The sequence below is a fragment of the Talpa occidentalis genome, unplaced genomic scaffold, assembly GCF_014898055.3.
Source record: "Talpa occidentalis isolate TD23 unplaced genomic scaffold, MPIMG_talOcc4v2.1 talOcc4.16, whole genome shotgun sequence".
Taxonomy (NCBI): domain Eukaryota; kingdom Metazoa; phylum Chordata; class Mammalia; order Eulipotyphla; family Talpidae; genus Talpa; species Talpa occidentalis.
In genome coordinates this window covers 74,153,172-74,168,504 of record NW_023601653.1, presented here as the reverse complement: position 1 = coordinate 74,168,504, position 15,333 = coordinate 74,153,172, and the positions used below count along the sequence as shown (strand labels likewise).

At 52.4% G+C, this 15,333-nt stretch overlaps 1 protein-coding gene across 1 annotated transcript in view; it reads right to left on the bottom strand.

The window, feature by feature from the left end:
* WNT5B (Wnt family member 5B) overlaps positions 1 to 13,389 on the bottom strand; it is a 103,461-nt gene extending 90,072 nt beyond the window's left edge. The window contains exon 1 of the mRNA XM_037514602.2: positions 13,365 to 13,389. The gene's annotated coding sequence lies outside the window, so the exon portion shown is untranslated. The remainder of the gene's footprint in view (positions 1 to 13,364) is intronic.
* Positions 13,390 to 15,333: the final 1,944 nt, after the last annotated feature.

Here is a 15,333-nt window from a genome sequence, read left to right as displayed (position 1 = left end):
ACTTCAAGAATCTCACTTGAAAGAAAATACTTAAAAGCTGTCTGCTAAGGTTTTCGCCCAGACTCTTGATTTGGTTACAGTAGAAGAAACTGCATGCATCTGACAGGGCAACGTTACCGAGGTCAGATTACCGTCAAATTGACATGTTTGTGCAGCTTATTAATGCTGTGCTTAAGTAAGAAAATAACATCAACCCTATCCCCTTTACCAGCTATAACCAAGCTTTTGATTATGTCAGCAGAACGAGTCACTGGTGGTTGCACAACAGCAGTTTTTTGCGGTTGTTTAGAAACAGAATCAGAGTGAACTGATTCTGTTGGGTGCTTCTGATTCTGATGGGTGCTTTCCATGTGCACCCAGGCCCTGCAAGGTGCTTTCCATTAAGGATTTTAACAACGGAGAAACTGAGGGAAAGAGCGTTGGGTAACTTGCCTGATCGAGGCCACCTCTGTGTAATGGTCACACTACCAGTGAGGGTGCGGGCCAGGACTGAGTTAGCATGGACCAGGCTGCCAAACTTGATCTTTCATGATAAAGATATATGTATTAATGTTAATATTATTTTTACCTGACATAGTTTTCAGGACCAAGGCAGATAATGGAGAAGGTGGGGGGGTCTCCCCAGTGGCACAGGGGTTAAAGTCTCAGTGCTATCAAGCTATCACCAGCCTCTGTGGCATGAATTCGATCCCAGCCAGGGAGCTACCCACATGGCACAGCAGACCTCTCCTGTCTTGCCCGCTGCTCCCCTCAGCAGTGTATTTCAGAAGATCTGCCTGTTCTGCTCCCCACTCTGTCTTTGGTGAATCTTCTTATCCACACAACTCTGGCCTGTACCCCAGTTCTTGTATGCATAAATAAATAAATCTTTAAAGAAAAAGGTGAAGGAGGAGGAACAGGAGGTGGAGAAGGAAGAGACAGCAGCTAGCAAGCCTGCACTCTAGTCTAGGAAGTGGCTTCATTTTGATCCTTTGGGACACTACTTTCCCTCACCAGACAAGCCTCTACAAAGCTTTCAAAAACTGTCTCTTAGAAATAGAAAAATAAGACAAGTGCCAGGAATGAATCACAGCTGAGTCACTTGGGGCTCTGCTAGGTGTTCAAAGTCTCTGGGTCACATTTCTACTCTGCACATCCTGCAGGTAGGAGCAGTATTTCATGCTGGTTATAAAACACTTTTACACACCACCTCACTCAATCCTAAGGACTGCTCAAAGAAATAAGTGAGGAGAAAAGGCCAACATTGTGAGCCCATGAATGGATAGATAAGGAAAGGGAGACTTGTGGCTAATTCACTTGCCCAAGATCCCTGGAAACCCAAGGAAAGAAATCCTAGACTTCTGATTCCAAGTGGCCAGGAGGCCAAGCATCCTCATGCATCAGGGCCCAGAGTCTGAGGGACATCTGCCTTTGCCTAGGATTTCTTACCTCAATTTTCACACTTAGTCAACAGATGTTCAATATGAAGGTGACACTAAGCACTCTGTTGAGCTGAACGACACAAGCACATTTCTAAGGGAACACCAAGGTAGGCATCAGGCCATGACATGACAGGCCATCTTGATCGATGATGTTACCTTATTTCATCAACTCAAAGATGCTACTAATGATAAAATGTGCCATTATTTTGTTGCAGTAAGAGAGAAAAGAACTCCCACTGAAACTATGATACACATAGTATTTAGGTATATTCTGATCTCATATGCATTAAAATGTGTTTCAGTATGGATGAAATGTGGTAGAACCCAGTTCAAGACTAATTTTCTCCAACGAGGGATTACAACCTTCCCAGAAGTCACTAGCTCATTCATTCATCAATATTATGGGGCAGTCACAAGGTGAGCGACGGGGCTGTCAGTGCAGAGAGAGGATCAAAGATGAGTAAGGCATCAATCGCCTCTGCCACCTGGGGTCCCCCTCTCAGATTGAGTCCTTCGTTAAAAGTCCTGAGAACAAGGAGCTGCTCCGCTCTCAACAGCTCTTTGGTAAAAGTAGCTGTAAGTGAATGTTCGGGCCTCCTTTGTCTCCTCAATGTCAAAACAAACCAAATTAGGGAACATTCAGTTTTTCCAAACCAACCTCTGAGCAGATATTTCAAACATCTAGGTGACAATTTCCTGACACTTTCATTTTTCTCAATGAAGAGTTTAAAAGGGGAGCTAACAATGACTGTGTACATATTCTGTGTCAGGATTGCCCCAATTCACATAAAATATCATATTGAATCTTCAAAATAATGGTATGAGTCAGGCATTATTTTGCTATTTAAAGGATGAAGAACTGGAGGGCCTCCCCAGTGGCGCAGCGGTTGAGGGCTGGGTTGCAAAGCTGCCCGCAGCCTCTGCAGCGCCAGTTTGATCCCCGGCTGCTCCCCGGCCACCGGAGGAGGGTCCTGCATGGCGTGCAGACCTCTCCTGCCGCCCACTGCTCCCCTCAGCAGTGTGCTTCAGTCCTTCCACCTGCTCTGCTCCCCGCTCTGGCTCTGGTGAGTTCTCTCACCCTCCCGCACTTCTGACTGTACCCAGTGCTTGTATAAATAAATGAACAAATAAATCTTTAAAAAAAAAAAAAGGATGAAGAACTGGAGCTCAGTACACCTAAATAAGGTCTATCAGGTTATGAGTGGCTAAGTCAGATTCAAACCCAAGTCCTCTTGCCCCCAAAGACCATGTGCTTTCTACTGGATAGGGGACAGGAAGCATGGAGGAAAATGGCTTTTTTTTTTTTTTAAGATTTATTTATGCATACAAGAACTGGAGTACAGGCCAGAGGTGTGGGGGGGGGGGGGAGAGAATTCACCAGAGACAGAGCAGGGAATAGAATGGGCAGATCTACTGAAATACACTGCTGAGGGGAACAGCAGGCGAGTCAGGAGAGGTCTGCCGCACCATGTGGGTAGCCCCCTGACTGGGCATCGAACTTGTGCTGCAGTGGCTGCAGACAGCTTCGTAGGTTGTGTCTTAACCCCTTGCACCACCAGGAAGGCCCCCGACAATGGCTTTTAAAAGCTTAGAAGTCAGTGCTAGACTAAACCAAAGTCTGGAAGGTTGATATTTAAACAACTACAAAACCTCTTCGGCTATAAGACACCTCGCCCAATCTGGGGACCCATTCAATCAGCAGGATGGCTGCTGACCTCTCTGAGGAGATTCGGGTGCAGTTCCAGGTACACGTGGGAGTGGTGTGGGCACACTCCTTGGATAGCCCTAAAAGGACGACTTCCAGCCACATCGCTGGTAGTGAAGATGAGATGTGACACAAATAACCACAATATAAGACCTGGCATTAAGAAGCCATCGTGATGAGGACCTCTGAATTGTACAAGCCCTTCAGGGAGCCAACCCCCAGCCACAGAGAGATGGTGTCTGGCAGAAGTGATGATGAGGGATGAGGTGATGATGGCATTTGAGCTGTCCCTTGAACAGGCAGGTATGAACAGGAAAGCAGGAAGGGACAGGAGCTCCCAGAGGAGCAAAATGATCTCAGAGAACATTAGCAGGATTTCCAGTTCAGTAGCACTAGAGGAAGCAGTAAAGTCTGGAAAGTTAGGTTAGGGTAGAATTTTGAATGGGGGATTGAATGCTAAAGTAAAGATACTAGATTTATTCAGGAGGAAAATAAGGAGTCACACAGAATCTTGAGCTGGAGAAGGACACAGAGGAGCAGATGATCTGTCTGCGAGCTGGGTGACAGATGTCCTTGTGGGGATCGACCAAGGACAAGCAACTGGTGAGACAGCAGAACTGCGATTCACCCTGCGTGCACAAGAGCTCATACTCAGATGGCACAGAAACAGGATACAAGACAAGTAATTTCAATGGGGAAATAAAAGCACGGAAAGATTGTCAGGAAAAAAGGCAGACAGAACAGTGGTCTTCTCTTGGGGGTCACCTGGTATGTTTAGTGACACTTTTTGGTGGTCATCACTGGGAGGCAGGTTGGTGGAGATCAGGGACACTGCTAAACCTTCCACAATGCACAGGACAGCCTCTCACTGGGAAGAATTAACAGGTTGAAAATAAGGAACAGTTTCTAGAACCATAAGGAATCAAAAGGGGTAAAGATGTTACATTTACCATGTAGCTTATGAGCGGAAAAAGGCAAAGAAGCCACAGAGGCTGGCTGCAGAGCCAGACTCCAACTACTTAGCAGGACGCAGACCACAGACATCCACTCATTCCTTTGAGCTATAATTTTGTGCCGCTGTTATACATCAGGCCTGAGAGGTACCAAGGATAAGAAGAGGCACAGTCTTGCCCCCAAGTCCTGACCATCCAGAAGGAAGGTTAAGTACATAAGGAACACACATGTGATTGTAATTAGCTATGTGCTTATTCGTGTATGTGTAGAACAGACTGAAAAAGAATACCTCAAACCATTATCAACTGTTATCTCTAGTGTGGAATTATCATTTCAGCTTTTCTTCATATTTTTCTTTTTCTTTTTTTTAAATATTTATTTATTTATTTTACACAATAGCTGGGGCACAGGCTAGAGGTGCAGGAGGGTGAGAGGATTCACCAGAGACAGAGCGGGGAGCAGAACAGGCAGACAGACCCAAAGCACTGCTGAAGGGAGCAGCGGGCGAGACAGAAGACATCTGTTGCGCCATGTGGGAATCTCCCGGGCCAGCTGGGAATCGAACCCATGCCGCAGAGGCCGCAGACAGCCTCACAGTGCTGCGCTCAACCCACTGCACCACTGGGGAGGCCCTTTCTTCATATTTTTCAATGAAAACATAAATTAGTTGAAAAAATTCTGTTTTTCAGTGAACATGTCTTAATTTCAACATTTATAACTAACAGAGGTATAGCCTGGGTCATATGTTCTTGCCAGCAGGCCGATCTCTGCGGTCTGATGACAGGGAGGAAGGGTGGTGAAGGACCACCTCTTCTACTGTTAGACCCAAGCATGATGACATATGAGACCCTGTCACGCATTCATTTAATTCCTTCACCCACCGATGTGTCAGATACTGTCTGATGATCTCAAGATGCAAAGGCAAACAGAGACTAAAATCCCTGCCTTCGTGGTGTTTCCATCCTAGTAAGAGAAAGCAGACAAGAAAATGAATACGTGAAATATAAGGAACATGGTGGTTCAATGGTTATAAGCACCATGGAGAAAAAAGAAAAGCAGAGGAGGGAGCACAGAAATAAGTATGAGGGTTAAAATCTACACGGGGAAGTCATGGAAGATGGGCTAAAGTCGTTTTTGTATTTTTTTTAAGATTTATTTATTTATTTATGCAAGAACTGGGGCACAGGCCAGAGGCATGGGAGGGTGAGAGAATTCACCAGAAACAGAGTGGGGAGCAGAACAGGCAGATTAACTGAAGTACACTGCTGAGGGGCGCAGCGGGCGAGGCAGGTGAGGTCTGCCGCACCATGTGAGTTTCTCCCTGGCCAGCGGGGAATCGAACCAGTGCTGCGGAGGCTGCGGACAGTTTCACAGGACTACACTCAACTGCTACGCCACTGGGGAGGCTCCCTGGCTGAAGTCGTTTTGATAAATGGTCTGAGGAAGGAGCATGAAGAGAAGTGGGGAGGGCAGTCTAGGCAGAAGAACCAGCAAGGTCAAGGCCCTGAGGCAGAAACATGTCTAGTGGGTTCACAGATAAGCAAAGGCCAATGTGCTAAAACGAAGGAGAGGATAGAGGTTTCAGAAGGAAACTGGGGAGATAACCCAGGCAAGTGAGCACTGTGAGGACTCTGCCTTCTCCTGCATGAGACAGAAGACCATCAAGGACTCTGAGGGGGAAAGTGACATGACCTGACAGGACCACTGCCGATGGCACAGGAGAGAGACCAGTTAGGACATTACCGCTGGGATTCCAGAGAGTTGCTGGTGGAGTGAGCCAGGAGGAGACGGGCGGAGGAGGTGAGAAGTGGCCAGGGATTTGGGTCTCTCCTGACATGAGATTTGACAAGACTTACTGACGGGCCTGGATGTGGACAGTGAGAGAGAGAGAAACGACTCCACGGTGAATGGCATGGTTTATGAGCAACCAGAAGGACACGGTGGAGAAGGCTGTGCAACAAGCAGGTGGAAGGGGGAAGGTCAGCAGGTCAGGCTGGGATGCCTCCTGGAGAAGGTGTTGCTTAAGCAACTGCAGAGACCAGTCTGAAGGTCAAGGGAGAGGAGCAGTCAGGAGATAAAGACCTGAAATGTGTGAGCATGCGCACAGCAGTATAGCCATCAGAGCGTACAGCAAGCAGAAAGACCGTCCAAGGAGATAAAGAAAGCCAGGAAAGCCGCTGCCAGCAAGGGAGAAGGGGAACTAGGAGAGCAAGGTGTGCTAGACCAGGGGAAGATTGTGCATCAAAAAGGAGGCGATGAGGCAATAGCCCCTGGCACAATAGAGATCTTCCTATCAGGTCTTTGCAAATTATACTCCACAAGCCTTTACTGGATATCTGTTCCAGGCAACCTGGGGCCAAAGAGGTGAGTTCTAGGGAGATACTGAGCACCTGAGTGCAAGGCCTTGGGCAAGAAGCAGCACATCCCTCCACCACCTCTCAATCTGGTTACACACATGGGTGAAAATATCCTCTGAGTAATAGCAGCATGGGAGAATGTTCTAGGTCCTTTGGAAGCAGAGAGGAAGGAAGCAGAGAGGACAGCACCCAGTCAGGCAGTTTGGTAGGGCTGATTCTGAGTTTTAAGGTCTGAATTCAGACGCCCTTCAGGTGTACCACAGCCCTCCACAGCCCTAATGCAGTATCAACCCCGCCTCCTCCTCCCTCACTTCAGCTACCTGTGTGGCCCTTGGTGGCACCTGATGAGACCTTGAAAGCTTTCCCCTTGACTGGTTCATTATCCTGCCCAGTCTTACAGTGGCAGACTGGCCTAGCCATGGGGAAAAGAGAAAATTCTCAAATCTGATCTTCCCCTTTATATGCAAAGCTGACTTTAGATTTGATTTCACAGGGTTACCTTTTTAAGAATAAGAAAATACAACTTGGGGCCTCCCTGGTGGCACAAGGGGTTAAGACACAACCTATGAAGCTGTCCGCAACCACTGCAGCATGAGTTTGATCCCTGGCCGGCCAGGGAGCTACCCACATGGCGCAGCAGACCTCTCCTGACTCACCCGCTGCTCCCCTCAGCAGTGTACTTCGGTCAATCCACCTGCTCTGTTCCTCACTCTGTCTCTGGTGAATCCTCTCACCCCCACACCTCTGGCCTATACCCCAATTCTTGTATGCATAAATAAATAAATCTTTTTTTTTAAAAAGAAAATACAACATGGCAACATTTTGAGTGGTTATTCGCACAGGCCCCAGGGTTCTGGCTGCCCGGCCATGAAGCCTTGTTATTATTATTATTATTATTATTATTATTATTATTATTTTTGTCATCTATAAACATTTATTTTTTAAAATAAATTTTATTTTAAAAATATTAAAAAATATTATTTTTTATATTCCCCATACAATTGCAACCCCCTTATTTTGACCCCAATCCCTCCCCTCCCGCCCTCTGCCCCCCATAGAGTGTCTCTGATTCACAGTTTTTTGTTGATTTTGATTTTCACTTTCTTATAGTTATTCATTTTCCTGGTCCCTTATTTAGGTTTTCTAGATTCCTGCTATGAGTGAGACCATCCCGTATTTTTCTTTTTCTTTCTGGCTTATTTCGCTGAGCATGATCCCTTCCAGCTCCATCCATGTTGCTGCAAACTGCATGTGTTTATCTTTTTTGAATGCTGAGTAATATTCCCTGGTGTATATGTACCACATCTTCTTGATCCAGTCATCTATTTTTGGGCATTTGGGTTGTTTCCAAGCTTAGCTTTTGTAGGAGCCATAATAGCTAATACTTGTGCAGCCCTGTGACGTCCCAGATCATGGCTGCGGGGCTTTCCACACACTGACTCTCATCACAGCAAGCATATGGGATAAGTATAAAGTTACTGCTTTCATTTTGCATGTGAAGAAACAAGGGAGGCACAGCAAAGGCAGGTATCCTGCGCTGCTTAAGGTTACAAAGCAACCAGGACTCACACGCAAGCAGTCTGATTTGCAGGCCCTTGTTTTAGTCTCTCTTGTCTTTCTTTGCCGTCGATAGCCTCTTGTATCATGGAATATCCTGATGGTACAATCTAGAACACTCCGCACCCTCCTTCACCAGCTCCTGCTTATGATAAGGCATTTCACATAGTTTTTTTTTTTTTTTTTTTTTTTTTTTTATAGAGGCATGCTTTATTTATTTGTTTGCTGGTTTGTTTGTTTGTTTTGTTTATACATGCACTGGGTACAGTCAGAAGCGCGGGAGGGTGAGAGAATTCACCAGAGCCAGAGTGGGGAGCAGAGCAGGCAGAAGGACCGAAGTACACTGCTGAGGGGAGCAGCGGGCGGCAGGAGAGGTCTGCGCGCCATGTGGGACCCTCCTCCGGTGGCCGGGGAGCAGCCGGGGATCGTACCGGCGCCGCAGAGGCCGCGCGCAGCTTCGCAACCCAGCGCTCAACCGCTGCGCCACCGGGGAGGCCCCATTTCACATAGTTTTAAACCTATATACGAAATCTCTTTAAAGCTTGAATTACCTTGATTGCAGGTCTTGGAGCCCAAACAAGATTTGTAGGAAGGATTTAGTAATTCATTACTCAAATTTTTCCAGGAGAAACTTCCCAATGAATATATGTGTAGTACATAATCTTAGAGATGAATCTATGAAGGGACTCAACTGTACCCCCAAATCCCACAACAATGGAAGCCTCCTAGCATCTCAGGGTATTTGCTGGGAGGAAGAATGGATAAGGGCGCAAGAATCCAGTTCAAACTCAGAGATGCCACAGGGGCAGGCCCAGCAAAGCCCAGAGCTCAGGGCTGCTCTGTGGCTTCTCCCTGTGAAGTCCAGCTCCCCTCTGTAAGCCAAGGGCAGTGTGAGACTCAGCAGTAAACAGGATTACCCAGGGCTGGTGTCAAAAAAGCTTTGTTATCATATTCTTCACTCCCCCAGCAGGACTCGGAGCAAGTCTACTGACCACATTCCCGATAACTCTGCAGTGACCTTTGGGAGCTCAGCTTTGTAAACCAAGAACTTTTTAATCTACTGCCTTTTCTAACCTGAGCCCAGTTGTGGTTTAGCAAGTTTTGGGAAATCCACTTCTCACCCCTTTTGTATATTAATCAGATAAGAGCAACCTTGGAGAGTTAGCATTTCTGGGACTCATGGAAGTTGTAGAGAGAGGACTGGATGGAAACCCAATAGCTTTCCATAGGAACTCGGGAACCAGCTCTGAAGTCATCCAAAAGTGGAGACAGCCTCCCATAATCTCCGGGATGCCAACTAATCACACACTCCTGCAAGGCAGAAACCAAAGCCAGGAGCATAACCTGAGCCTCTTGCTTCACCACAAACCCTGCCTGTACCACCACCGATTTGTGAGACACTAACTCTGTGAAGGAGACAGGGCTAGAGTCAGCCCCCTTGGTGGGTCCACACTTCCTCTGATTGGCTGCTTCCCTACCCCCAGCTCTGGTCCTCAGCAGAGGGATTTCCAAAACCTGAACCACCTAAGGGCCTCCCTGGTGGCGCAAGGGGTTAAGACACAACCTATGAAGCTATCCACAGCCACTGCAGCACAAGTTTGATCCCCAGCCAGGGAGCTACCCACATGGCAGAGCAGACCTCTCCTGACTTGCCCGCTGCTCCCCTCAGCAGTGTATTTCAGTCAATCCGCCTGTTCTGTTCCCCACTCTGTCTCTGGTGAATCCTCTTACCCCCCAACACCTCTGGCCTGTAGCCCAGTTCTTGTATGCCTAAATAAATAAATCTTTAAAAAAAAACAAAACAAAAACCTGAAGCACCTAAGGAAGGCTGTTTAGGACAACAAAGTAATAGAACTGGCAGGGAACTCTAGGCCAATCCAACCCCTTCACCATGTTGACAAGGTAACAGTCAGAGAGGAGAAGCTACATGCAGCTCACCCACCCCTCCAAAATAAACATTCTGGCAAAGCCTCAAGAAAAGACAGTGACTCAGAAAACCAGGACTGGGTTGGATTGGGTTCTTTGTGGGGGCAGGGGAGGGGGGGTCGTCTTGGTGTTTAGGGGGTACTAAAACAAAACAAATCTGAGAAAATAACCCTGTCCCTTTAAGGTTCACTGCAGCCAGCACTGCAGTTGCTCAGGGGTTCTGGGGGGCCCAGCTGGCTGGAAATGATTATGGTGAGCACCAGGAGCCCAAGTGTGGGTTTCCTGAACCTCTACGTGGGGTACATGGAGGGGCCAGAGGAGTCTCCCCCCAGTACTGAACTGAGTTCTAAATCACCCAGGAGGAAAAAAAGTTGGGAAGAAAGCCACATGGGTGGAGAAGCAGGGAGGAGAGAGACCAACTTTAGAAAGTCTGGGAGAGGATTCATGCAGCACAAAAAGACCCAACTGCAACCGCAGGGGCAAAGAAGTCGGGAAGCGCTGCCAGGCGGTCAGCAGTGGTGAGACTGGCAGCCAGTGGGTCAAGCTGGGATGGAGGGGGCGGAGGTTTAAATTTAGTCAGGTAAACAGCGCTGGCAGGGAGGAGAGGGCCTGGTAGGTGCCGTCACCTGCTCCCCTGACCTGGCACTTGGCAATGAAGGGAAGTCCAGGCAGAACTCTACCAAATAGCAGGCCAGTTTTTGGGGTTCGGCCTAACACGCTGCCCTGGGAGGTGGGCAGACTGCACCACAGAGATGGCTAGAAGGTTATTTTGACTTTAAAGGGTCTTTTCATCTTTATCCTAGTGCCTCCGCCCCCTCCTCTGCTTGATTTTCCCGCAGGCCTGGATGCAATTCGAAGATGCTCACTAGAAACCACACAAGGGGGGGCGTCAGGTGAGGGTGAGGCATCCCCACATTCTCTCCTCACTAGAGGATTTTTATATCTACCATGGCTGATGTGAGTCTTGAGAGACCTGAAGGAGCTACAAAGTCACCAGCCACCACAAAAACTCAGGTGTGGGGCTGGAACAAAGGTGAGTCTGAAGACCTGTGCAGGCGACAGATGACGACAGGTGGTTTCAAAAAGAGCTGGGAGGACACAGTCAGAATGGAGAACAGGAAAGCTTCTGTGGACTTACTGGAGTTTATTTTGGGGAAGGCCGGGACTATGTAAAATCTCCTCCGGTGCTAGAGATGGCAGGCTGCAGCACTCCAGAAGCCAGGAGAACGATCCCAGAAGTAAGAATTGGAACAGACGAACTAGCCTGGTCCTCTGCCCTTCTTGAAGAAGAGCAAACAAAAATCTTCCAGCTGCCACCAGAATAAGAGGATGAAATACGCAGGTGAAAAACCATCCAGATATTTTCTTTCCAGAGCAGACGGCCCCCAGCAATTTGGTAACATCCTTTTCACTCATGCTTGAGGAATAGAAAACATTTGAGAAAGGGTTGTTTCAAGCCAGTAAGACAACCAACCGCCAAAGGAGCTAAATGAGGGGATGGTTTTAGACACCCTGAGCAAACACCTACTGCACACACACACGCACACACACACGCACATGCACACACTCTTGCTCCACATTCATATTGAAGTGCATAAGAAATGAGAGCCTGGGAAAGTAGGAAATCCAGGAGTGGAAAGGGGCCAGCAAGCTCCTCCAAGGCTGGCTCCTGCTCCCCTGGCAGGCAGACCCCACAGTGTGTCACACGCCCTCTGCCTCTGTCTGATTTTCTTTAAGAAAGGAGGCGGAGGTGTTGCTCACAGCTGCTCTTCAGTATTTCTCCACACACTGTCTCTTTAGGTCCCTTCTGCATTCACCTCCTGCCCCGGTGTCAGCGCCACACTCCAGGTTTCAGTGTGGAAACCTGACTTTAGTCTGCCGCCTTCCCCGGTCCCCTGGACTTGACATCACCACGAAGAGCCCCCACTGCATCACCCTCTAACAATTGCACAGAAGAGGTCTCTCAGAATTGGCTTTCCTTTGGAGGAGGCACACCTCCTTGCTATTTATAACCGCAAATCTTCTGTGTCGAGGAGAGAACAGACACTATTTTGAAATGGAGGAAAACCACCACTCAGCTTTCCACCTCTTGGAGGTTGGTGTGTTTGCCAGGGCCTGCGTGTGTGTGAGCCTAGACAGGCGTGTGGGCACAAGCTCCGGGCCTGGCATCCGCCCATCCATGCCAGATTGGAGTCTTGCCTTTGATAAGCAAACCCCACGTCTGAATCAAACAGCAGCAGGGGCAGCCGAGTCCAAAAAAGAGTCCTCAGACTTTCTGAGGATGTACCTGTGGCTCGCACCCCTGTGGCCCTGGGGGTCAGCCACAGAAAGGGTTGCTGAGGTTTCCATCAGGTGTGCCCACGAGTGCTGGTGCTTGGGCAGGAGAGTGATGGTGCCCCCCTGACCCACCAGCTTCTGTGCGGGCACGGGCGGCATGGCACCCACGTCCCATCCCAGCTCTGTCAAGTGGGCACACCGCTCGGTGACAGGAGCAGCTCAGAGGATTGGTGACATGATGTCGAGTCTTTCTCCTCAAGTACCAGATTGAAACTCTGTCCAGGGTGGTAGAAACTGAAAGCTGCTGCCCACGCGGCCAGGTGGCAAAAGCAATGAAGGACCAGGGCACGCAGCCAGCAAATCCCCGCGTTCCCAGATGAATAACCCAGCCCTGGCCTGAGTGGCCTCAGTTTCCCCGCCTGTAAAAGAGAACCGGGCGTGCGCCAAGCAAGCTGAATTCCCTGACAACGGTTTGCAGGTTGTAAAGATCGAGCAAACCTGGCTCTGACTCCCGCGCCTCGCCAAATACTGGAGCGGGAGAAAGGTCTCTGCCCCCTCCCGGGGCAGGGAAGGGTGAGGCGCAGCCTTGACCTGCGCGGGGTTCGGGCGGGGATGCAGGCGCCGCACGAAGCCCGCGCGCGGGGTCACAGCGATGCCCGAGCAGCCCCACCCCGGGCCGGCGCCGCGGGGCGCAGCCCTCCAGCCGGGGAAGGTGCGCGGGCAGCTCGGACGCGGCTCTCCTTTCTCCGACAGCCGCGGGGTGCCGGGCGGCAGCCCCCGCCACCCCTCCGCCGCCCGGCCCCGGGGCCCCCGCGAGGCGCTGGGGGGGGGAAGCCGAGCCCACCTGCCCGCGGCGGGCGCCGACGCTCCCGCCGGCCGCCCCAGCTCTGGTCGCGTCCCCGACGGGGGCGACCGGCTTCCCCGCCCGCCCCCACCCGACGGCTCCGCGCGCCCCGCGCCCCGCGAGCCCGTGGGGAGGGCAGGGCCCGCTCCCCGCAGCCGCCCCTCGGGGCTCCGGGACCCCCAGAGCCCGCGGCGCCCGCACCCTGCCGGCCCGCGACGCCGGGACGGGCGCGGGGAAGTTTCCGCGGGGGCCGGGGCCGGGGCGGGAGGCCGGGGGGCGGCGCAGGCCCGCGGGCGCCCTTCCCTCCGCGGCGCGGCGCTTACCTGCGCGTCCCGCCGCCGCTCGGGCCCGCGGGCTCCGCTCCTCGCGCGCTCGGCTGCGCCGGGTCGGCGGACGCCGCGGCGCGCGCGGTCCTGGGGGCTCCGGGGGGCTCCGGGGGCTCCCCCCGCCGGCGGGGCCCGGGGCGACCCCGCCGCTCCGCTCAGGGCGCGCGCCGCTCGGGCCGCCGCTCCGGGCTCGGCATCCGCGGCGAGGCGGGCGCGCTGCGCTCGGGGTCCCGCCGAGGCGTCCGCCCGGCGCCCCCAGATGCTGGGGCAGCCTGCGCCGGGCCCGTGGAGCCGCGTCCGGCCGCCCCGGCCCGCGGAGCCCGCGCCCTCTCCCGCCGCCGGGGTGGGGGCGTCCGGCTCGGCCCCGGGACCCCGAGCTCGGGGGCGGGGGCGCCGGGGTGCGGAGTCGGCGCCGCCCGGAGGAGGCCCTGGGCCCGGGCGGGGGTCGGGCCGCGCGCGGTCCCCCGGGGCGCGCGACCTGAGCAAGTTTCCGCCCCGAGTTGGCTGCGGGGCGGGCGGCGGCCGCGGCTGCGAGTGCAGGGGCCGGCGCGGGCGAGTGGATCCCGGGGGCTCCGCGCCTCCGCCCCGCCTCCCGCCTCCTCCCCGCCCCCGGCAGCCGCGGCGGCCCCGCTCGCTCCTTCCCACCCGCGCGGCCCGCGCACCCCTCCCGGGGCTCCCCGGGACCGGGGCGGCGCACCTGCCTCCCGCCGCCCGCGCCCGCCCTGCCCTCCCCGCGCCGCCCGGGTCTAGACGCGGGGGTGCGCTGGGGGAGCCCCCGTCCGGGAGCCCCGCGCCCAGCCCCCTCTCCCGGGCCCAGCACACCCCCCGACTCCTTTTCCCGGAACGTGACCCGGACCTCGGGGACGCAGCCCCCCAGCACCCCCCTCCGGGCACCCAGCGCCGCTGCCCGCGCTGCCCACCTGGGGGGTCGGACCTGGGGGCTTGAGAGGGAGAAGGAGCCCAGCGGTAACTCATCTGCGCGCCCAACATTTGAACACGCTTTACCTTTGAGTTCTTCTGCCCCCCTCCCCTCACTGAACCCCCCACCCCCGTTCCAGAAGTGATCTATTGTTTCGCTTTGCAAACCCGAGCCACTTCCCTGCTAGTCCTGCAACCTCTTCTGCGGCTCCGCACAGACGTCTCTGGGATATGGAAATCTGATGAGGGTGGCGGGGACACCAAGAAAAGTGTTTCCAAATGGGGAATGCCTTCTCTCATCGCTGCTGACAGCTGCGGAGCTTCATTATTCACCTGACTTTTTATGGGGTACAGAAAAGTGGCACGGCCAGTCCTTAGCCGCTGCAGGGAGTTCCCGGCCCGAATGGATGACCAGAGTCCAGTGGACAGTTTCAGCTCAGAAGGAAGTTGGAATACTTTTATTGAGATCAGGAAGTCTTGTTGGTAGGTTATCCCACAGCACCCTGGATGAGCTGCCCAAGAGGGAGCTTGCCAAGATCCCACCAGAGACAGGTGCTGAAGCCCCAGCTGCTGGACCCTGGTCCAGACCCTAGTAACTTGTGCCAACCACGTGTAGCCAGCAAATTTTGAGGCCTGAGCTCCAGCTACCTTTTCTTTTCTATTCTGAAACCCAGGCTCTTCCCTGAGTGAGCTGGAGGTCCCTCTGCTAAAGAAATGGCCTTTGAATGCAGTACAGTGAGAGAGAGAGAGAGAGAGAGAGAGAGAGAGAGAGAGAGAGAGAGAGAAAACAATAGCAATAATGGAAAGCTTTGCCTTCTCTTAATTAGTAACCAAACAAGGTGATGGCCTTCCCCTTTCAGTGGGGGAAGGGGCAGCGCAGAGTCAGGGAATGAGGGAACCTACCACATTGGCCAGCAATGAGGAGCTATTGTCCTCTGGGTTTTACAATAAGGAAAGTAAGAGCTGTTTTAGCAAATACCCCACTAATTAGCAGGAACGGATCCTTGGAATTGTGCTGGCTTCGGCAGGAAGTGCACGGCTGCTTTTC